The sequence below is a fragment of the Amphiprion ocellaris genome, chromosome 11 (genome assembly GCF_022539595.1).
Source record: "Amphiprion ocellaris isolate individual 3 ecotype Okinawa chromosome 11, ASM2253959v1, whole genome shotgun sequence".
Taxonomy (NCBI): Eukaryota; Metazoa; Chordata; class Actinopteri; family Pomacentridae; genus Amphiprion; species Amphiprion ocellaris.
Genome location: NC_072776.1, coordinates 11,669,702 through 11,691,775, shown reverse-complemented (window position 1 = coordinate 11,691,775; position 22,074 = coordinate 11,669,702). Strand labels below are relative to the sequence as shown.

The 22,074-nt window shown below is 41.8% G+C and overlaps 1 protein-coding gene across 7 annotated transcripts in view; it reads left to right on the top strand.

Annotated features, from left to right (window-relative positions):
- The window catches only part of si:ch211-45c16.2 (mitogen-activated protein kinase kinase kinase 13), a 36,571-nt gene that overhangs the window by 2,653 nt on the left and 11,844 nt on the right, over window positions 1–22,074 (top strand). For 2 of the 7 annotated variants that reach the window (XM_035953078.2, XM_023280799.3), the window contains exon 2: window positions 13,451–13,539. The exons of 1 other annotated variant lie outside the window; for it this stretch is intronic. The gene's annotated coding sequence lies outside the window, so the exon portion shown is untranslated. Of the gene's footprint in view, window positions 1–13,450; window positions 13,540–16,774; window positions 17,107–20,122; window positions 20,230–22,074 lie in introns of those variants that run through there. 4 more of the 7 variants (XM_023280801.3, XM_055015065.1, XM_055015064.1 and 1 more) reach the window with 4 other exon arrangements.

Here is a 22,074-nt window from a genome sequence, read left to right as displayed (position 1 = left end):
AGCTCAGCGTACCTAATAAACTGTCCAGGCTCAGAGGTTCCTCCTGTCAGATGCAGAGCAGCAAACATCTGAGGCTGTGAGCAGCTGAGCAGAGCCGAGGCTCCATCTGACACAAATCAGAGACCATCATTCATCTGTCTTTCACGAACGCTTGATGTCACAACAGTTTTGTGGTTCGACTGCTTTTCATTTCTGCCAACATACTTTGACAGTCAGTCGGCGGTGGGAAGCGTCGCATGTGTGAGCGCTGGATGCTGTGCGCTGTCACCGCGGCAGCATTGTGTTCCTCTCTCATTGTGCTGAGTGGAATGTTTCCAGCAAGTGTCCACACGTGTCACTAATGGCTCCTCTTGTAACGGCCGCCGGCGTGTGGTGCAGTTACAGGTCACACTCATCACCAATCAGCCAAATGTGGTCCCCCGCTAACACCGCTGCAGGCTGCACCTCTCAGGTGTTCTTTGTGTTCCTAACTGTGGCACACAGACAGCCAACACCAGGTTTACAGTAAACGTGAGCGACTACACATGTGGGCCAGTTGTGCCTTTTGGAACACTAATAAATTTTTTATGGACCAACACAGCACTGGCATCAAACCCAAGCTCTGTTGCCAACAGAGAATGAACAAATTTCTACAAAATACATTAGTGAAGGCACTTCATTTAAGCAGAAATTACATCTATGTAATTTGCTGAGACCTTATAAAGAGAGAAGAAGTTCTGGAGGTTCCTCTTATTCTGAGAAATTATAATAAGGCCATTGTTTAAATATTCCAGTCAGTCATATTGTATTTAAATATGTCTGGTCCTGCATTTACAAATGTAAAGATTCCAGATTCCATTATTGTTTTGACTGCTGGCTAGACTTGTGGCAGCTATTCTTTAAAACAAACCTATCTTTAAAAAAATGAAAAAAAACATGTTTGCTATTGAAAACAATTGTTTGTTTGAGCCCTAATTTGATATTTTCTTGTTGTCAACAAATCTGATGGAGACAATGAAACCAATAGTATATTAATAGCATTATGTAATAGAGCATGCTGTCCGTTAAAGCACATCAGTGAGCTACAAGCACGGTATTTTGTTTTGACTCAGTCTAACATACATTTACAACTTTCCAATAGTACACTGAATGTATAAAAATCTACAGCTGAAAATAGTTCACAACACATTTACTGTTTGCTTCTGTTTGAGCGACATTTGCAGAAAACAACAGTACTATATGAACGTCGTCCGGTTGTGAAGATGTTCAGATTTTAATTTTTCTAAATATGTTGACTTTTTGTCCATGTTAGATTAAATTACTGATCAATTTTTGACCTGCAGATTTTAGTAGAAGTAAACAAGCCTTAAAACTCTATACAGACTGTATACACCTTTGCAAGAATACTGTAGGTGTATTTTATCTACAATTTATGGGTGCAACATAATAAGGAAATATTTAAAGGTAAACAAATACATTGTTAGTTTCATTGTTAGTTTCATAGAAGTGGTTCAACCCTAAGATCCGCTTTTTTCAAACAAGGCGGTCACCCTGTTTGCTTCAAGAGCACCTGCACATCTGAGCCCTGAATCCAGCGTCAGCAGATGCACACAGTGGTCCTGATGCTGGCGCAGAGACAGGAAGCTGTATTTATGTAATTGACATGTGTAGCAACAGCAGCAGTGCAGCCTTGCAGCTGGTCTGATCTCTCTAATCCCGGCCCTGGAGACTCGCCTTGCTTGTTTTGGGTCACATTTATATAGCAGCAGCCTCGGCGTCCTGCGAGGCTTAATGAATAAGCTCATAGCTGTGTTTCATAAGACAAAGCATGTGAAGTTTTTATGTGCCGTCGGTGGTGTTCTCATCCCTGGTGAAGATCCGTTACAGCTGTCCGGTGCTGTAAAACTCTCATTTGAAAGGTTACATGTTGGAGTGAGTGATTTTCTTTGTCTGTGGTGGTTCATCCCCACAGGTCACTTTTGGTTGATTAGACTTCTTCTCAGGACTGAGTGGGTGTGTACAGACTGCATGATTGACATTCCATCTCTCTGCTGTTAGCTGTGATGTCTATTAAGGCCGGGTTAACTGAAGGCACCTGAGTGGGTGCTTTAACTCAACAACTTGGTTTTTCCTTCATTGTGTTCACTCAGTTAATCAATGCTTTTGCACATGAAAATGAAATACAGTTTCTTGCTTTGCAAAAACTGGTATTGACATTGTGTGTTTAACATGATGTTGATGTAGCTGATCAGTTATCAATGTCAATTATTTGCCAACTTTTCTGATAATAGCTTCATCAGCTTGAGTAGTTTTTTTAAGAAAAAAGGTCAAAATTCTTTGATTTCAGTCTATTTAATTGAAATATTTTCTTGTTTTGCTCTTTCCTCTCTGAGAGTAAACTGGATATTTGGGTTGTGGACCAAACAAGACATTTGAAGATGACATCCTGAGATCGAAATAACACCGATTGACACTTTTCACCATTTTCTGACATTTTATAGACCAAACAACTAATCGATTAGTCAAGAAAATGGTCTACAGAGTATTAAAAGGGGAAATAATTGTTAGTTGCAGCCCTATTGTACGCTTATTTAGTACTGAAACAATTAGACCTCTCACAATGATCACATAATCGCCTGATCGCAGTCATTTTTCATATTCATGAGGATTATTTACACTCGCCTGGATAACAGCCAGATTAAACTACCACAAATGTTATATTTTAGTCACTATTTCCACATCTTTTACCATCATTTACACCCCGTCTACTGTTCTGGTTTAATGGCACCAACTCCTTATCTTTAACTTCCAATGTTTGACCCACTACATTTCAATGAGCATCTTGTGACACTAACACCATGGATTTAGTTGCAAAGTCAAACATCACAGCACTGTTGTGGGCAGATATTGGTTTTAAGCCAAATATAAATTAAAAAAACAGATGCCAATAACTTGAAGGAGACCATTTGTTTGCTCTGTAACAAAAAGATGGCATCAAAGGCGCTAATATCAGTAACACAAAACTAATAGAGGCATCAAACTACAAGACAATTAAATCATTATTTCTTATTATTTGTATGACAATTTACCTTTGGACTATTTTTCAACTATTTGCTCGACATATTCAGCAAGTTGGTCCCACTTTGGACATCAGATTTTCCACAGTTCTATTAAAGTTTTCATTAACTAAAGAAATGATCAATTAAGATAGCTGATATGTCAATTTCAAGTGTCAGGGTAAAAAAAACCTCTTGGGTGAACCTGGTGGTCTCACAGTGTAGGTCAGGAACTCCTCCATATTTTTTGCATATTATTATCCACCGTCTCAATTTTCTTCCATCTCACTGCTGGCACTTTCTAATTAGGGCATGAAATGTTCATAAAGGTGATTTAAGGGGAAAAAATTATCTCTTGGCTTCATTTTAAAAAAAATGTATTCGTTTTTGGTTTGTTTTGGTTTATCTAACATTAATGCATGCCCAACAGCTGTTAAAAATAGTCCTCTCAGAGGTTTATGTGCTGAGTGTTCACATCGCGTGCAGCGCAGCCATTGAAGAGCAGTTGAGTGGAAGAAGCCAAACAACAAGCGTCGGTCTAAAGGAGGGATGTGAATGTCTTGCTCCCTTCCTCCTCTCTCCCTCTCTGGATCTGTATCCTCTTACTCGGTCGCCCTCCCTCAGGCCCTCTCCTCCTTTCCTTCCCTCTGACTGACATTTCCATTTCCAAACCCCATCCTTGGCTTACTGTGCGCACACACACAGGGCCAGCTTGTCACACTGAGAGCCCGCCTGGCACGCCTTACATCTATATCAGGCCATTAAATGCCAATAATGACAACTCAGCGTGGTTAAGACAATAATCATCTTCCATCTTCCGGGCTCGTCTGTTCGCTTGGCTCTCCTGGAGACAGAGTTTTCGTTTGCCAAAGAGTTGATTGGGCACACTGGCAGACGGCTTGCTGGTCAGCCTGTTTGAGGACTGGGATTTTGCTGAGAAGTGGGTTAAGCCCGACATCCCATTATATTTGGGAAGGGGTATTACAGTTGTGACTGTGAGGGGTGTTGGATTAACTCAGCATTGTTGAGCTCTAAGTGTGGCTGGGCTTTGCTGCTAATAGTATGCAGACTTTTACTTCACAAAGCAATAGAAGGAGAATGTTTGAAGTCCACATTCAGAGCTCGAAAGAAAGATACATTCATCTGCACAATTTCAGTTTAAATTGTGCCCAAACACCATGAATAATTCTTTATAGGAGACCTGCTTGGTAAAGGTTGATGGTGCCTGCTTTCTATCAACCCAGCAATCAATGTGCGCTTTGCTTTGTGTGTATGTTCAGTGCTGTGTTCGCGCAAAAGCACACGACTTTAAATGTACTTTTCTCTTGTGATATGTCCGCTAGCCGAGCTTCTATAATTACCACAGCCTGCAGCGCCTCATGGGGAGCATATTAACACACACGAGTGGAGGAGCAAGAACCAGAGCACATGCACAAGTCATACAGCCTGCATGTGTGTTTAGATGAGTGTGTTGGACTGTCTGACCTCTGATGTGTGTATATCTTTACAACAGTATAGGAACAACAGGGATGTGCAGTTACTCATAGATCGCAGCGTAATGTATGTTGGAGTAATGCTCGTCTCGTGAAACGGGGATAGTTTCCTTCAGCTGCAAGGTGTAATTGTGCAGCGTACGCCACGTGAGCAAAACAAAAGTCACACATAAAACCCTCTGCTGGAGTGTTAACAAAAAGGCAGCATTGATTTAATTTTCCCCCATTTTTCAGGGGGGCTCTTTCTTTTCCTACCACACACTGTCAGATTTTGCTGTAAGGTGAACATAGCACTATTCACCAGAGGTTGTAGCTTTTTACATTTACATTTGGATACTAGTCCAGTACCATATCGCCCTGATTTTGTATGCACTCCGGTGTAAAATTTCCCTAAACACACCTGTTAGAACTGACTCACCATATAAAGATGTAGCCTCCAGATCTGGAAAATGAAGCCAACACAGAAGGTGCATTTTTACTAATAGCTAGCAGGGGGTGACTCTGCTAGTTGCTAAGATAGGTCTGATTGTATCAAAGTCTATTAGAAAGTAGGCCTACTTCTCCTTTGACTTGTCGCTTCAGTAAACATGTTCTTAATGAATTTATGGTTTTAGTTGCTAGTTTTAAGTCTCCTTCACTTCAGCATGGTGTTCATTTTGTGAATCGTGGTCTCATTTTGAGCAAAATAGATAATAAAGTGGGTTGTGATTTTGGGTAAGCTGTCTTGTGTTTGACATGTTAGCCTATTGCTGTGCATACTGTCGTAGAATTATCAAGCAAAATTGTAGTTCACAAATCTCACAGTCACTATGCCCATCCAGTCTGCTCAGGACAATGTAAGGCAGGTCTCTAAGAAAATATTTCATCCACTTCTTTGCAACATTTTCCTCCTTTGGAAGAATGTGCAGTGATTTGGTTGAAGCGCGGCGGCCAAGAACTGTACGCTTTGAACGGCCAATTTCCCCTACATGGTCACAGTTTCCTCTTTACACTTATGTTATTGGCTCACCTCAGAAGAAGTACGCACTTATGACGATGAGTTTATGCTAATTTTTAGCTCAGTGGCTATAGGTTGTCCACTTTCAGCATAGAAACGGAACATAATCTGAATTGATTGACTTTTGGTTTCAGACTGTTTGTTCAAAAATCACTGAAAATAGTTGCAGCTCTAAAGACAACATAATTAGGATAAAATCAGTAAAAATGAAAATCTACTATCTCAACAAAGTGACATGCTAGAGGGCTCAATAAACTAACAATATTCCTTTAATTGAGATAATCATGATTACAGATTACAGAATATCTGCACTTCTAATTTATGTAGTTTTTACATTATCTTCTGGCATAATGTACGGTGTATACTTTACAGTGAGTGCAGTGTGTGCTGTGCCCTGCAGTCGCCTCTTGGCTTTGTACAGCTGTGACCTCGTGTTTTCTACAACCTCTAGCCTCAGCGAGCAGCAGCATCATCCACCCCCAGCTATAATCTGAGGAAGACCACCACTGCCTGCCGCCCCCCTGCGACGCCCTACCCTTTCCTACATCCTGCTTCTAAGGATGTGGAAAGATGGACACAGCATCCCAGCATGTGTCCATTTCACCCCACTTCTGTAATTCTCGCCAGTGAAATAATTAGAAGCAAGAAGGCTACAAAGCCCTCCAAACATCTTTACGTTATCTAAGACTGGCTTCTGTGTTCGGCATTATAGCTTCGCACGCAATCCCATAAATCACTCTCGGGATTATCAGGTGCATGCAGTTGGGAGGGAGGATAGTATAACCAGGCTTTCTGTCTGCTGCTCCTCATCTGTTTGCCGTCTACCCTGAACTCATGATAAAGAGTGAACCAGGCTAGAGGGATTGTGGTGCGGGCAGAATGGTGCGGGAGTGCTGAACAGTCATTGTTATGTAATTTCCTCTCAGCACGGATTGGTCAGGCTGTTGGCTGTTGGTGGGCTCAGGACGGTAATCTCACAAGCATTATCTGCCTCTCAGAATCAGAGGCTGTTGTGGGCAGGACTCACTCATCCATGCCTGCCTTTGTACAGCCAACCAATCAGCCAGGCCAACTTGTTTTCTATCGTCCATCTTAGCCAAACAAGTTTGTCCATGTAGTCAACATAGTCAAAACATAGTCATTAGTTCATTTCTCTGACTCATCTAACATCCTCAATCGAATCATTTATCACTGTTCTGCTGACGGCAAGATTAATGGGATTGCAGTTGTCAATGGAATCATTTATCACTGTTCTGTTGACAACAAGATTAATGGGATTGCAGTTGTTTCAAAAAAGCCTTTGGTGAACATGCTGATACAGAGATCATGAAGGTTTTGTACAGTAAAAATGAAAGTGGAAGTTGTTTCAAGTATTGCAACTGATGGTAACAACTTGCAAGCAACGGCAGCCTAAAATAAATCTCAGCTATACTACAAGAGCTCAGGTCCATGTTGATCAGTTTGTATGTATCTTTAAGCTGAATATTTGAACCCAAGAGTTGTTGGCATATGTGAAACCTAAAATTGTGCTTTCATCTTTGGACAATCTGACAAAACAAAACAAAAACACATCATGTTCTCTGCTTTCTATCTATTGAATAATTGGTTATTTAAAATGAAATACTGAAATATACGATTACATAGTGCATTAATGTGTCATTTTTTTAATAGCATAATCCCACTCAGTTACTCTTCTCGTAACAGTCGAGCTACAATTTCAGGGCTGCTTCCACTGTATTTACTTATTTCTATGCTTACAGTTAGCACTTACTAATATGGAGTAAAAAAATGAAAAGAGCAAAATTAACACAATGTAATTTCTTTAAGAATAATGAACAAAGTTAGCTCCTCCTATATTAAGTCAAGACTAATACACCTATGACTGTCGCATTAGCTTAGTCCAACTTGATTTTGAACTCTTGCTTAAACACACAGACTGTATATAAAAGATGGACGAAACCTCCGGGTCTGAGAAGTTAAGCAAATGCAGAAGTGCTTTAAACCTGCACTCTTCCTAACGGTCAGCAGGAGGCGACTCCTTTGGTTGCAAGTAGAGGTCAGATTCTTTTCAAGTCTATGAGAAAATTATCCTAATTTTGCCTCGATTTGTGACCTCAGTAAACATTTTCCTAATGAGTTTATGGCTTCAATGGCAAGTTTAAAGACTTTTTGAATACAACATGAAGTTTGTTTAGTAAATTATGGTCTTATTTAGAGTAAAATAAATAACAAAATAGGGCATGTTTTAGGCCAGTGCTACCTTGTTATTTACAGGTTACTACAGTGTTGAGTAGTGTTCTTGAATTCTCAGGCAGATCCACCCCTCACTTATAATATCTGATATCAAAAGACAAGGATGGCAACGGCCAGACTCCAGACTGTAGGTTTCAAAATAATAGGCTGTAGGCTCCAAAATGGGCGACGCCACAGTATCTCATCCGTGTTTTATATTTAGTCTACAGTCTATATAGTTTTTAGCTTCGTAGTTGACAGTTTTGTTAGTTTACTTGTTCTAACTGCAGATTTGGCACACTGTCTTCCATAAAATTACACGTCTTTATTGCATAACCATTTTTATCTGGTAAGATAAACATTTAAAATCTTGACCCTGGTTATAGTTTCCTGTACATTTTTTTTTCAGAGACCAGGAATACTAAAGAGGTAGTAAACATAATGAGGGTAATATTTTTATTACATGCTGGCTGCCATAAATGTGAACAGCCATGAACTGCTGCATAAAAGCACACATGGATATAAAAATACACCTCACTTTTGCTTAGTTTCTTTATTTAGTCTCTATGCATTCTAACAAGACAGACTGTTGCTCTGCCAACAGCAGACTTTGAGCCAATCACAGTGGCTGAGGAAGGCTTTTATTGACAGTTTAATTGCTTTGCACACTATTTCCAAGCTTATCACATTGATTGACTTTGAGGTTGCTGGTTCAGGCTGTCTCTGCCTTGCATAGACTGCAGGCAAATGAGGTAGACATGCCTAAACCTGAATACTTGAAGTACTGCACACGGCTATGATTTTAGATGTGTGAATTATTGGCATTTAAAATAAATAAAATAAAATGTTATGCTTTTTGGCAACAGCTGAGAGCGAGAACTTGTACTTTTTCATGTCACTACTTCATTTGAAGGCTACACTTACTTTACAGATTCAGATTTTTGAACATGTATTAACGTGAATATACCTATATATTTCGTTATATGATTATGTATGCTACACATTATATGCTGATTTGAAAGTCAGTGCAAAATTTGAACAAGCCTTTACAGATTGTATATGTAATGTAAAGGGAATTACTCCTTGTGGCTCGTACACCTCGATGTATCCCTGTCGCTCCTAAAGCACAAACTGTCAAACAATCCAACCTTGTTTTAAGTCAGTAGTACAGTGCATTTTAGACAATTATCAGCCCAAAAACGGATATAATTACAGAAACTTAGCTTAAGCATAAGATGGAAGACTGGTCAAATTAAAAGAAAAGAAAAAAGAAAAGCATGTAATCACTATTCTATAAAAGGATTTCATTTCTTTCATTTCACATCGAAAATATGCTTTTAGTGAGTAATTTTCTCATTTCTTTTTGGAAGACGCTTGTTTACTTAAGCAACACTTAAGTGTTAAATGAATTACTTTTGTGGCTTCATTAATAGGCCGGATTACTTCTTTCACCAGTGCTTTTGTCATAATTTCATGGCGTGCAGTAAGCATGTCTGTCAGCCTGTTGTAGGACTTAGCAAACCTCCATGGAAGCCTTATTTATTTGTCAGTAATCATAGACGTGTGTGTCGTCTGCCGTGTCTGAACCTGGTCCCTGCCTGCGCTGGCAGATTGGAAAGGTAAACCGCTGCAAGCTTGTGTGTGCGATGCTGCTTTTTCTCTTATTAATGCGACGGACACAGAAGCTGTCAGTGCTGCTGTTCCGCTGCTGGTGAAATAGTAATGAGTGTGTATAACGGAGCTGAGCCAGTGTGGTTTACAGCTCTGTTGCATTCGGAGGCGAGGCCAGGGAGCGTGGAGCATCAGTGTGTGCACCAGTGATGGAGGCAGAGCGGGAGGCTTTAGCCGCCGCTGGAAAAAGGCCGATTGAAAGACTGAGGTCAGGCTCTTTATATGTCTTTTCTTTGGAAAAGTTTAAAGAAGATGTAATTTATTTGAGCATGAAAGTCATCCAAAACTTTAAAAAACTGAGCAATAAGGAATTGAGCATGAAAGTCACCCACAACTTCTAAAAACTGAGCAATAAGGAAATCAGAATCATCTGTTTGGTAATGGCTGTTGCGCACACAGTTCATTAAGGTGCCTGGAACAGGAAAATGTCAAAATTATGGATTCAAAGTTTTGAAGTCCTTGTCTCATGGAAAACTAGTTGCATGAGTGGGTCATTTTTTTAGCCTTTCAGATTAATTTAAAACGTAAAGTTTTAAAGCTTTGATTGAAATGACAAAAAAAATGTGAGTAAATGCCCATCCCTGTTTCCCAGAGTTCTTCAAAATGCATTTTTTTATGTCTGTCCCAAAGGTGGAGTGAGCAAAATGTATTATTTTACAAAGGCAAACAATGAAGAGAAATAGCAAATCATTTCATTAAAAGCAACCACTTTCTTATATTGTCATTTTTATTTAAAAATGAATGAAATGGTGAATTGATTATCAAAGTGGTAGTGGTAACCTTTTTTAATGAGAAGATTTTTTTCATTTCATTTTTCTTTTGGATTCTTTGTCGAACAAAAGGGGCATTTGAGGATTCCACATCTGAGATATTAACTGCAATTTTTTCACAAATTTTTCTGAGTAAACCCTTAGTCACTTGATAGAGGAAGGGATATATTCAGTAATGTGTATATAGTAGCTGTCAGTTGCAGTAATTCTGTGGATTTTGGTTCTGTCATTTCAGACTTATTGTTGTCTTCCCTGGAGCGTTGACTGTCAAAGCAGCAATGATTTGGCCTTGAGAAACTAAACATTTATCGCCATCCATAAATATAACTCCGCCTCACTTGGAATATATTAGGATTTATTTATTTATATGACTTCAGTTACATTTAAATCTATAAGAAGACGCGTTATTTCGGTTTCTATATACTTTGCTATAACAATAGCATTCATCTTAGTTGAAGCTTGGCGTCGGTGACTAGTGATAACAAACAGTGGACTGTGACGTTGACCTGAACACTGCAAATTAATGCAGGTGGGAGGAACCAAGAAGCAGCACAGCTTCACTATAAACAGTCAGGCAGGTGACTTGTCCATGTATTTTTCCAGACAAATGTAAATATGGCAGATGGTTGGCTCAGGAAAGTTGTGTTGGGAGGCCTAGGGTGTAGTTATTTCTGTGTTGTTTTCTCTTGATCTTAGCATCATAAGCTCTGGTTCGGTTTGTACTTAGGATGAAATGAAAAAAAATGCCCAGTATCACCTCCGTCATGAATGATGAATCCGCCATTTTCTCAATGAGGAGGCTGTGATCAAAGTAGAGTCAATTAAGCTGAGATTTCAGCTGCTCTACTCATCATTCTCCACAGTAAATTTTTAATTAACATGAAATCAATAAAATTTTTGTTAGCAAAATAGGCTTAACATTTTAAATCAGAAATGATTCAAATTTTAAAGCTGAAGGGCAGGACTGTAATATGAGTGTCTGTAAAATACAAGACCTTCAGTTCACACAGTGCTGATGAAGCTAGTGCCAAATCTCTGTATTTTTTCTGTATACTGCAGTTTTATATCTGATATCTGTGGTGACATTCCTGTACCAGTAGCAATATGTTTTACATCGAGCAGCAATGATTGGTTTGGCAGAGCAGAAGAACAGAGTGTAGTAGTCACTGTAGTGGGATGGAGTAGGCTACAGCAACTAGGAGTATGACAGTAAGCATCCAAGTTTCTGATGCTCCGGATAATAAAAAAAAAAAAAAAAGAAAATGCATTCAGAGACAGGATTATAGTTTTAAAAAGAAGAATAAAAAATTTCCAGAAAAGAGAGACAAAAATCTGGCGCTGCAGATTAGTCAGAGCTGATCTAGCCATTATTCAGAATATCTTAGGTGGGCAGCTTAAGTGGTTTGCATCAGAAATCGACATGAATTTAGCTCATTGATACATTGGATCATATGAGATAAACACCAATCAGCCACAAAATTAAAACCACCTACTATGTGGGTTCTTGTAGCGCTGTCAAAATGGCTCTGAATGATCAGTTCATGGGCACAGGCTTCTAGGAGTATTTGGCACCAGGATGTTGGCAGTGGTGCCATTAAGGTTTTACATGGATGAGATTTGTTTTGCCGCATCCCATGTGTGCTTGGGCAGATTGGGATATCAGGAGTTTGGAGGCAGGTCAACATCTTGGAGTCTTTGATGTGTTCCTGAGCAGTTTATGTGGAGCGGCAGGATGCAGTGTCCTTCTAGAGGAGGCTGCTGCTGTTGGGGAGTGCTGTTGCCATGCGGGGGTGTGCTTGGTCTGCAACAGTGTTTAGGTGGATGATACGTATCAGCGTAGCACCACACAAAAGCCTGAACAGTCAATGTTGTACAATTCACGTCAGTGGTTTTAATGTTATGGCTGATTGGTGTGTGCATAATCAACAAATCAATATTAAAAACGAATAAATGTGCATCTTTAAATACCCTGGAAATATGACTGAAATTGAAAGTACAATGGATATGTTATGGGTGTGTTGGATATGTTGGGTTTTATCTTATCAAAACTCTTGTGGTGTTTGGAAACAATGAAGCCGAGTTTCGGAAAACTTTGTGGAGAGGTGGAGCATTCCGAAATTTTGGCGTGGGTCTGGACCATTTCTGTTAAAATTGAGAAATAGGGCATTGATGTTATTGAAGTGTTGTCTTTGTGTGCTCTTACAGTTTCTGTGTTAGAGTATTTGGTCACAGGTGTTTCCAGCTTGTTTTCCTATTTCAAAGTAGCTTCGCTTGTCTCCACATGAGCTCACAGACTTATGATAGGCTGACCTTTGGAGTTTCAGCTGTAGAACGGAGTTTGATGTTCTCGCTGAGCAAACAGATCAGGTATTGGAATTCCACTCTCCTATGGATATCTAATGTCTCTCTCTCTCGTTGTCAATATTTAACTAGGGCTCTATTTTTGGGAATTCCCCTGCTGTGTTTTGTGTACACAGGAGTGTGTCTTCAGCTACACAGCATAAATTACAATTTCAGTTTGCAGCCGCTCTTTGTTCTCTTCCGTGCCAGAAGAGACAACGTATTAATTTTCGACTGTGCATCACAAAGGTGTAGTTTTAACAGACCCAGCGATCAGCCAGCACACTCACCATTCCCTAATGTCAGTCCCATAAGAGCCAGCATCCACTGCCATCTGCACTGTGACTCATTTCACTGTCATTTCACGCCATTTATAGGCAGCGTTTGGACGCCTCTGCCTCTGCCTCCACCTCGCCCCAGGATACCAGACCTCCCCCTCTGGCAGGGTCCCCCGCTGGGGTGTGGCTTGAAGATAGAGACTGGACAATGCTGCTCAAAAATATCCCAACCCCCTCACTCTCCATGCATCGTTACATTCCTGCTGCCCCTCCCCATTATCGTCTTCCCCAGAGGTTTGGGCCAGAAACAAGAGCACTATGGGGAGCATCTGTTCCCTGAGCTTTTCCTTTCACCAACAGGCCTCCCTCCCTATCAGTCTTTTTTGATAGACCCCCTCTGGGTGCAGTCAGTCTCAATCTTTGCCATTGCCATTGACACACCATCAGTACTTCGTCTGAGCTGTACCCCCTTTTTTCACCGGTCTTTTCATTATCCGGTGACTCATCTTTTGAGTCGATTTCTTTAATGTCACCTTGGAATTGGTGCAATGGCCAAACCTCCACTTGTGCATTATGGTTGCAAAGTTTAACATGTCACTCACCCCTGTGATACTCACCCTTTTTCTTTTTCCAGGTTTGTGCAGGTGAGAAGCGAGACCAAACTGAACTTGAACCCAGATCACACTCTGCAGATCTTTGAGATGCTCAGAAACATGGTGACAGGTCAGTACAGAAGTATGTACAACAGATATGCTGAGTCACAAACATGCTGGCTAGTAGAATGTCTAAATAACACAGTGATACTTCAGCACATTGACGGGAGAGTGTCAGAGGCTGTGAGAGATATTAAATGACCTTTTGGGGAGAGAAAGAACAATTCTGACATTCTGGATGTGACCTTTTGATTTTTCTCTTACTGTCATAGCTTTTCAGTCCTGAAGCTAGAATATTACTAAACCTCCTGAATATCAGCGGGTGTCACGTCATTTCATTTGAGATTGGAATAGAAATATTTAAGTAGCAACAGTGACTTCCATTATTAACTATTGACCATTACTATAACTAATTCATGAATAATTTTTCCATCTCTAATTCATTTTCAGTGAATGTAGTTCTCTTTATCTTGCCCTAAGTTGTGTTTTTAGGTCTTCCTGAACTTTGTCTCTCCTGAATAAGCTAGGCAAAAGTATGTTTTTATATGTTAGCGCCCTTGTGATTAAAAAAATGTTATGTGCAAATGAATAGAAATTAATAATTTATTATTATATGAGATTTTTAAAGCTGCATTTTTTTTTGCTGAATAGTAATAATAGAATAATAGTTGCAGCTCTACATTGTTGTAAATGCAGAATTATTTGGCCCTCTCTATACATAAAAGTTGCTTAAGTCAGTACAGCTACAGCAGAATGTTTACTGACGTAGCCAGAGAGCAGAGTGTTTACACCTTGTGGTGAAAATGTATGTTAATCATAGTGATTTGATGACGACAGTCTCACATCCTACACGAACACGTCTGACGCACGTGTACATGTGTTTGGAGTGTGTGTGTGTGGAGTGGATGTGATCTCAGTAAAGTCAAGATTTTCAAGAATAATTCAGAAAGACCCCCAGCCCTGACCAGCTATCTTCCCCATCTTCCAAAAAAATTTCTGAAATCACTATAACTGAACAAGATCATGTTGTGCTTTAGGAGCTATGCTTTAATCACAAAAATATCTACATCTTATGTCTGAATCACTTCAGACCCTGATCTGCTGTATTGATGTGAGGTAGGTCCTGTCATACCTGAAAAATATCAGTCTTACTGCTAGACCCAGCTTCAATCCCTTGGGGACCCTATGCACGAATCCTTCAGCTCAGCATTTTACACAGTAATATTTGTCATCCTTCATCACAACCTGAGCCAGCTGTTCGTGTCAGTACCCACCTCCAGCTGGCTTCCTCACTAATAGAGGGCAGTAGGTGAAACTGAGTGCTGGTGCCCTCCCAGAATTGCATATTATCACCTCTGCTATTCTCCATCCATACAAATGACTGCAACTTTGGTGACTCATCTATCAAGATTTTAAAATTTTCAGATGGCACCACAGTCAGTGGCCTGATCTAGAACGCCAACAACTCTGCATACAAGCAGGAGGTAGGCTGGCTAGTCCTGTGGTGGAGTCACAATAACTCTGAACAACCGTCATAGAACTGTAGTTGAACGACTCGTCTTTGGCATGCTGTTCCATGAAAAACCTTCAAAGTTCAAAATAATTATATTTTTATTATAATCACTTTATTCTACAAGTCTCATTTATAAATTGGCACAACCATCTGCAAGGACCGAAAGTAAGAGAGAAACATTATTACCATTACCAAAAAAACACAGAAGAGGATCTACTTTCTTCCATCATCTGAGGAAAAAAACAACCTGCCCAAGGAACTGCTGTGCCATTTCTACAAGGTCCATAATTTGGTCTGGTTCGAGACGAGCACAAAATTAAAATCGGAATAACTGGCAGAGTGCATCACTGGGACCAACCTACCCTCCCTCCAGGCCCAGTACATGTCCAGAATCAGGAAACTAGCTGAGAGAATCATAAGGAATCTCTCACACGTTGCACACAGCCTGTTCAGACTCCTTCCCTCTGGCAGGGACAAGAACTTCCACACATGAGAGCAGTTTTAGCATCTTAACTACATGCAACACCAATACCATGTGCAATATATTTACCAAGCCTTACAATGATTGACAAACTAGACAAGAAGTGCAGTGTAAAATCACCTTACACTCACGTGCCAATGTGTTACTTGCTTTGTGTGTTTTTCCTCTAAGATTGTGTGTAAACTATCACGTGGTAGCTGTCATTAGGTTTTTGTGTTACTGTATGACTCCACTGTGGTGCAGTGTATGTGTGTGCACTGTAGGATCATTATAAACCATGCATACTTGGCCAATGAAGCTAATGTTGTAAACAAATCGCCAAGAAGGTACTATGTTATGTTGTTTGAGTTTGTATTATATTGGCTCTGCTTGTGCTAGATTGATATTGGGAGGGTGTCAGTATACATGACAAAACACTGACTTTTTGTTGAACCAATCACTAGTTTAATCAGCTAAAGTTTATCCGCCACAAAATAGAACAGTTTGGATTCACTTTCTAATAAGATGGTTTTTAGAAAGGATTTATATGTTGCAAATCCTGACTTCAGTGTAGTGAATAAATGATTTAAAAATCCTTGACCAATGCCACAAGTATTGTTTTGGAGGAGGGCAGAGGAGAAAACAGCAGCATCAGGCTTCTGGTTACGTATATATGTAATTACTGACATTAATTCAACTTATGAATGTTATCTTATAGTGGTAACTGTAACCTTTAGCATTATCGGTTCATTTTTTTTCTTTTTTAGCCATCATGCCATTTAAAAACCTTTAAATAGTGAGGACATGTTGTTACCTCATTTGACACTGGAGCTTTTGTGGTGCCACCACACGTGACCATAAAGATGTTTTGCAAGATGTTTCAAGGACTGCAGAGACTAACGCTGCGTGGAAGTGTTTTGTCACAAATAAATACTTTATGTCCGCAGCCTGCAGTCATGTGGGATGTTGATACAATTGGCATGGAAAGAACTGGTTACTGATTTGGTACAAAGGGATTTTCTCTTGTGCAGAAACAGTCTGTCCTACTTACAGAGACGCCACCGCAGCCTAACCTGCTGTTCCCAGCTGGTGCTGCTTTGAAATACATCCCCCTCCTCCTCCTCCTCCTCCTGCTGCTGCTGCTGCTGCTGCTCCATCTCTCCTCCGCTGCCTTCCTCTTCATCTCTCTTAGCTCCTCCTCTCTGAGTCTATGCAGAAAGCTCCACCTCCTCCAGCCTCCCCCAGCCTCACCTCCCCCACCTCCTCTGCTCTTTGAGCCGCGTCCTCCCTGCGTCAGACGGCTCCATTCATGAAAAGTGTGACGTGAGCAGGTCTTCAACGACCCGGTGACGATGCCGCCCACCCACTCACAGCCCAGGTGCTGCGGGAGTTAGAGGAATGTCTGTCATTCTCCAGCCTCTGTCTCCCTCGTTTTTTTTCCCCCCTTTTGTCTTTTTTCTCGCCGTTTTCTCTCGCATCCCAGCCACCAGTTCTGATTTCCTCAACCGGCTTTTCTTTTTGTTTCATCTCTGCTTCAGAGCCGAGAAAGGACCATGAATCTGAGCTCTGTCTGCTGTGAGTAATCTGCTGATGCTGTGTCTTTGCCGTTCATCTGAGTGGAAGCAGTGTGATGTGCTGGTACTTCTCCCTTCTCTCGCTCGTGGGTATGATTTTTCTGTCTGGCAATTTGCAATTCATCGTTTATTATACATCACATGTCTGCAAGGAGACATTCCCGTATGTGTATGGTTGTTTGCATGTGGATCAGATGTCAGTGTTTGTTCAGTGGCAGTGGTGCAGGAGTGTGTTGAGCGGTCGTGCGTCGGTGCGTGCAGGAGCTATTTTAAGCTCAGCTGTGACGCTGCTGCTGCTTTTTGATGCAGTACTTCTCTGTGCCCTCTGAAGGACAGGTGGAGATGTAGGTAAGTGTATAGGCCAGCAGAACCCGCCCACCGCCTCCTCATTTTTGCTACCGAATGAAACAAACACGTTCTCTAATGCACGCTGGTGGTCAGAGATGACAGACTTTTCTGGGACACGTGTTTCTTGTTCAGCCACGGGCAGTCCAGTGCGTGCACTATACACAAATCACATTGACTTTTCTTCCACCGCCATCCCACAGTCTCTTATTAAACCCAAATTAACTCGACCTCTGTCATGTTTGATGTCCGTCTGCCCGCTTCACCATCTTTGACTTTCCTCCCCGTCTCTGCATCCTCATCCATCTCTTTATTTACTTGGCAGCTGGAGAGCGCTGTGTGTGCCCACCTCTGTCCTCTGCTACTAAGCATGTTTATGTAACTACACAGGATGAGTAGCCAGCAGCCGGGCTTTAGAGGAGATGCAGAGGAGGAGGAGGAGGGATGGAGGAGGGGAGAGATCCATTCATCCATCCATTTTTTTAAAAAATAAATAACTGCAAATTCATGTATGTGAGGGGTTTGCCATTTGAGTTTTCTCCAGAGTGTCTGACTTCACTTCCTGGGGTGGATTTACTATTTAGTTTAACATGCATATTGCGTTTTTTTAAGAGCAAGCAGGGATAGTATGAAGCCAGGAGCTAACGGTAGCGCTAATGTGTATTGATTTCTTGGCTTTCTGCTGTGGCAGAGACTCTTTAGGCAGAAGAAAAAAACATGTAGTAGAACACCCACTTGCTCCCATTAGATTCACATGCCCCACTTTTTTCTCTCTTTGCTCTGTAGCGTTGTGCATTTTCATATTGCAGCCATTAAAACGGTGTCAGTCGCAGCCAGTCTCCTGCAATATGCGTGTTTGTCTGTTGTGTCACTTTTTGTGTGTCTGTCTCTCTTGTTGTTGTTGGCGGGCCAGCCAGGCCGTCCCTATTAAAAGAGCACAAGGAATTGTTGTGGCAGCAGCTGCTCTGGTGTGCAGTGCTGTGAGTGTGTTTGTCTCTGTGTGCTGCTGTCTCCTGGTCGTGCAGGGCAGACGGGCCCAGTTCACATGGAGCCGGCTCCTCTTGTGTCCTTTGTTGTCGCTCTGGGAGTCTTTCCCATTTGAGCGTGGTCGGTACAGTATCATGCCGCAAGCAGCCACAGTAGCAGCAGAATGGCAGTTTGTCTCCCTCTCTGTTTTGTCTCTCTCTCTCTCATTCATTTTTTTCTCTGCTCTCACTCTGTTTTCTTGCAAGAACCTTTTCCTCCATATCGTCCTCATTCACAGCCCTCCGCGTCCTTTTCTGTCTCCCTAATCTGCTTTTTCTTCCTCTACTTTTCTCTGAGCCAGTCTCTTCCCTCCACTGTCTCCTTGGCCCAACCGTCCCTCTCTGTCTGTTTGAATTCATCATCTATCCGGATGGATCTGGTTAGTAGTCATAAATAGAGCCTCTGTAAAGGCTTATTGTGAAGCATCACTGGGAGCAAGAAGTCTGCTCAACTAAAAAGGGCTGATATAGATGCTTTGTAGAGTTTTTCAGAGCTTAGTTGCAGGTTTGAGGCTGTGTGTCTAGGTTGCAGCCTCACTGAGAGGTTGAAGAATGAAGCTGGAGGGAGACTGTGTGACGTTTCGATGGCGCACACTCTTTTCTTCAGTTATTTATTTTCTCAGATTCTGGCTGGTACCAGCTGAGGCTATTTGAGGCACAAGTGCCGTGTGTGTGTGTGTGTGTGTGTGTGTGTGTGTGTGTGTGTGTGTGTGTGTGTGTGTGTGTGTGTGTGTGTGTGTGTGTGTGTGTGTGTGTGTGTGTGTGTGTGTGTGTGTGTGTGTGTGTGTGTGTGTGTGTGTGTGTGTGTGTGTGTGTGTGTGTGTGTGTTTGTTTTTGAAGTGCTAATGATTCCCACCCATGTTAATTCTGTTTCTGACATTTAGTGTATTCCTCCAGAACATGCTGGTCAAGTGGGATCTGGGAGGTGTGAACTTGTTAAACTCACTGACAAACTAGGCACACAACATTTCTGGTGTGTTTTTACACACTCTTTCATCCTCCGTCAGCTCTCTCAGGCACTTTCATTCATCCACCTGACCACCCTCCCCCTCTCACTGACCACGCATATTACACATGATCCCACCTGGCACTTTCCCTGTGGCTTCAGCAGCAGCTTTGACCTTGTTCCTATTTGCCCAGCAACACCAGTCAAACCCCGAACAGGCGGGTAAGCAGGCGAGGATTATTGTTCTGTGCCCTGCTTTCCCCTCCAGCCATCAGCAGGTATTTAAGTCAGCCCAGGTGAGTCACCAGAGGGAATCAAAATATGAAGGAAGAAGGATTATAGGGAAATGTCAGCCATGTGACGGCAGATGCCTGAACGCTGTGCCAGAATTTGTTTATTTTTCCCTCCACCGCTGTCCCCACACCAGCAGATTATTACTTTCACCCACCTACAGCAGGCTGTCCAATCCCTCTGGCAGGACTCGTGGCCATGGGAGCGAGGGAAAGCTGATTTAGACATCGGCCCACATTCCGACAATCAAATCGGGGCTGGGCGGTTCGGTTTGGCGGAGTCACATTTCTGAAGGGTTTGTCTACGTGATGAGCATATTGCAAAATATCTTATATTTTCGTCCGCTTCAAAGACAAGAAAATAAATCTGTGTGCACATTTCCATTTCATAACACTGTTTACTCACACGGCAAACACCAGCCCCAAAAGTTCATAGTCTGCATCGACTTGGGAAACAAGTGCAGATATCAAAATTCAGCTGTTCAACTATGACCCAGAATAACAGAGACGATCACATGCTCAGTGGAGACTAGCGCTGCTCTCACCATCTGTTCTTCACTCTGTTTCAAGAGAGGAGGTCAGGAGGGATGGAAACGTTCCGGTGCAGGTATTTAGCTTTCCTAAAAGAAATGAACTCTCCAGGAGGGGTGGACGGCTATCTGTGAAAGAGTTTGACTCTGCCTCACTGTGCTGCGGTCACGTATGCCTTTGCCTTTACGATTTTAGAACAGTGTGTCTCTTTGTGCCAGACAGGTGTTAAGTCTTCAGTGTCTCATGAGGCTGAGATTTTTACTGCTCTTTCTTTTAAGGTGAAGGGTGAAGCCAAAATATTACAAAAACAACAGATTATTTTGCATGGTTTGTGACTAATTTTAAATACAGTTAGAGACAATATTGTTGTTATTTAATCAAAATCTGCAGTGCTTTCCCTGTGTGACTGGATTTGTGGTTACAACAGAGGCCTTCAGGCTTTTTGGCCTCCCCAAACCGAGCCTTGGATGAGATTGAGTGTGACTGGTAGCAGAAGGTCAGGATGGATGCTGTGTTGACATGGTAACGTGTAAATGATGAGGTGGGATAGGAGCTAAATTAGTTCTTTGTTGGTGGCACAGCTGTCACCTGAAGGGAGGTTCCCCCTGTGGGTCCCAGCAGGGCTTCTCTTAATGAGGAGCAGACTGATGGAGTCACAGATGACACTGCTGATGTGCTTGTGAGTGTGAGGAGAACCTGCATGTCTGTTTGGGTTAAAGGCGTCTCTGTTGCTGCATTAATATTTCGTGGAAGGTCCAGCTGCTTTTGCAAAGCTGCACGGCATTGAAACCCAATCTAAAACAAGCATTCTGGCTTTTGCTGAGTGATACAAAAAAAAATGCCTTCCCCAGTGGATTGCTGGGAGTAGTGGGATTATTGGATCTTACCAGACACGCCCCGGGCATGTGTATGTGTGTGTTGTGTGAGCATGTGTGTTCGCTGAACCTGATCCCCCTGCACCACCAGCTGCTGTGTACACATACACTTACATATGGATTGGTACCATAACAACTGCAGACAGGCCTTTATCTTCTAATACTGCTCCACGCCTTTAATTATACATCTATATGCTAAAAATATACATAGGATAATGCATTGTGTTATTGGCTGTTGACATTAGGTTGCCTTTAGAGAGGCAAGAAATGAGAGGAAGTATTGTAGAGGATAAATGGAGGGGGAGGGCTGAATAGGGTCTGTGTTTGTACAAGCATGTCTCTAGAGCCCTGTAGAGGGATTAAAGGATCAGCCCCTGATAATTTCTCTTTTTCTCTCCCTCCCTTTTGTAGCTCTCTCTTTCTTCATTTTATTCAATCTGCTGAATATGGGAATTGTGTCCTTCTCTAAGGCAATATTTACTTTTTTTTTTAACATAACAGGGATGGTCAGTGTGTCCTTTTACCATTTCACGATCACTTTCGGAAAGTCCTGTAAATAAATGACCGTGTAAATGAAACCCTGGGCCCTTCTTGATCAGGCACAGACATTATTCATGGGATTCTATGCCCATAGAGATCTTCCATTAGAGATTAATGGAAGAGAGCGAGTAGTCCGTTTCCTATTTGTGGTGTCAGATAAAGATGCATAAACTCAATCCAGCTTCCGACTGTTAGGAAAATGATTTATAAAAGGTTGAAAGGCGTCAGATTTTCTGTCAGGCTGTGCTCCGTGGTCATTATTCAGGCGAGATAATTGTGGTGTTTCAGTTGGGTTACGGAGGTGTGCAGGCTCGGGTCTTCATGTGCGTGCTTCTAACCAGCCGACCACATCCGCCCGCAGCGGCCCACGTCAGAAGCTCGGCTCTGAGAATCGTTTGTGAGGTGGAATTACACTGTCGGCCTCTACTCACACAGCTCGTTTGTCTCTGCTGTGGAAGGGACGGATTTATTGGATACCTGAGAGAGCATTCTCTCCTTCCCCTGCA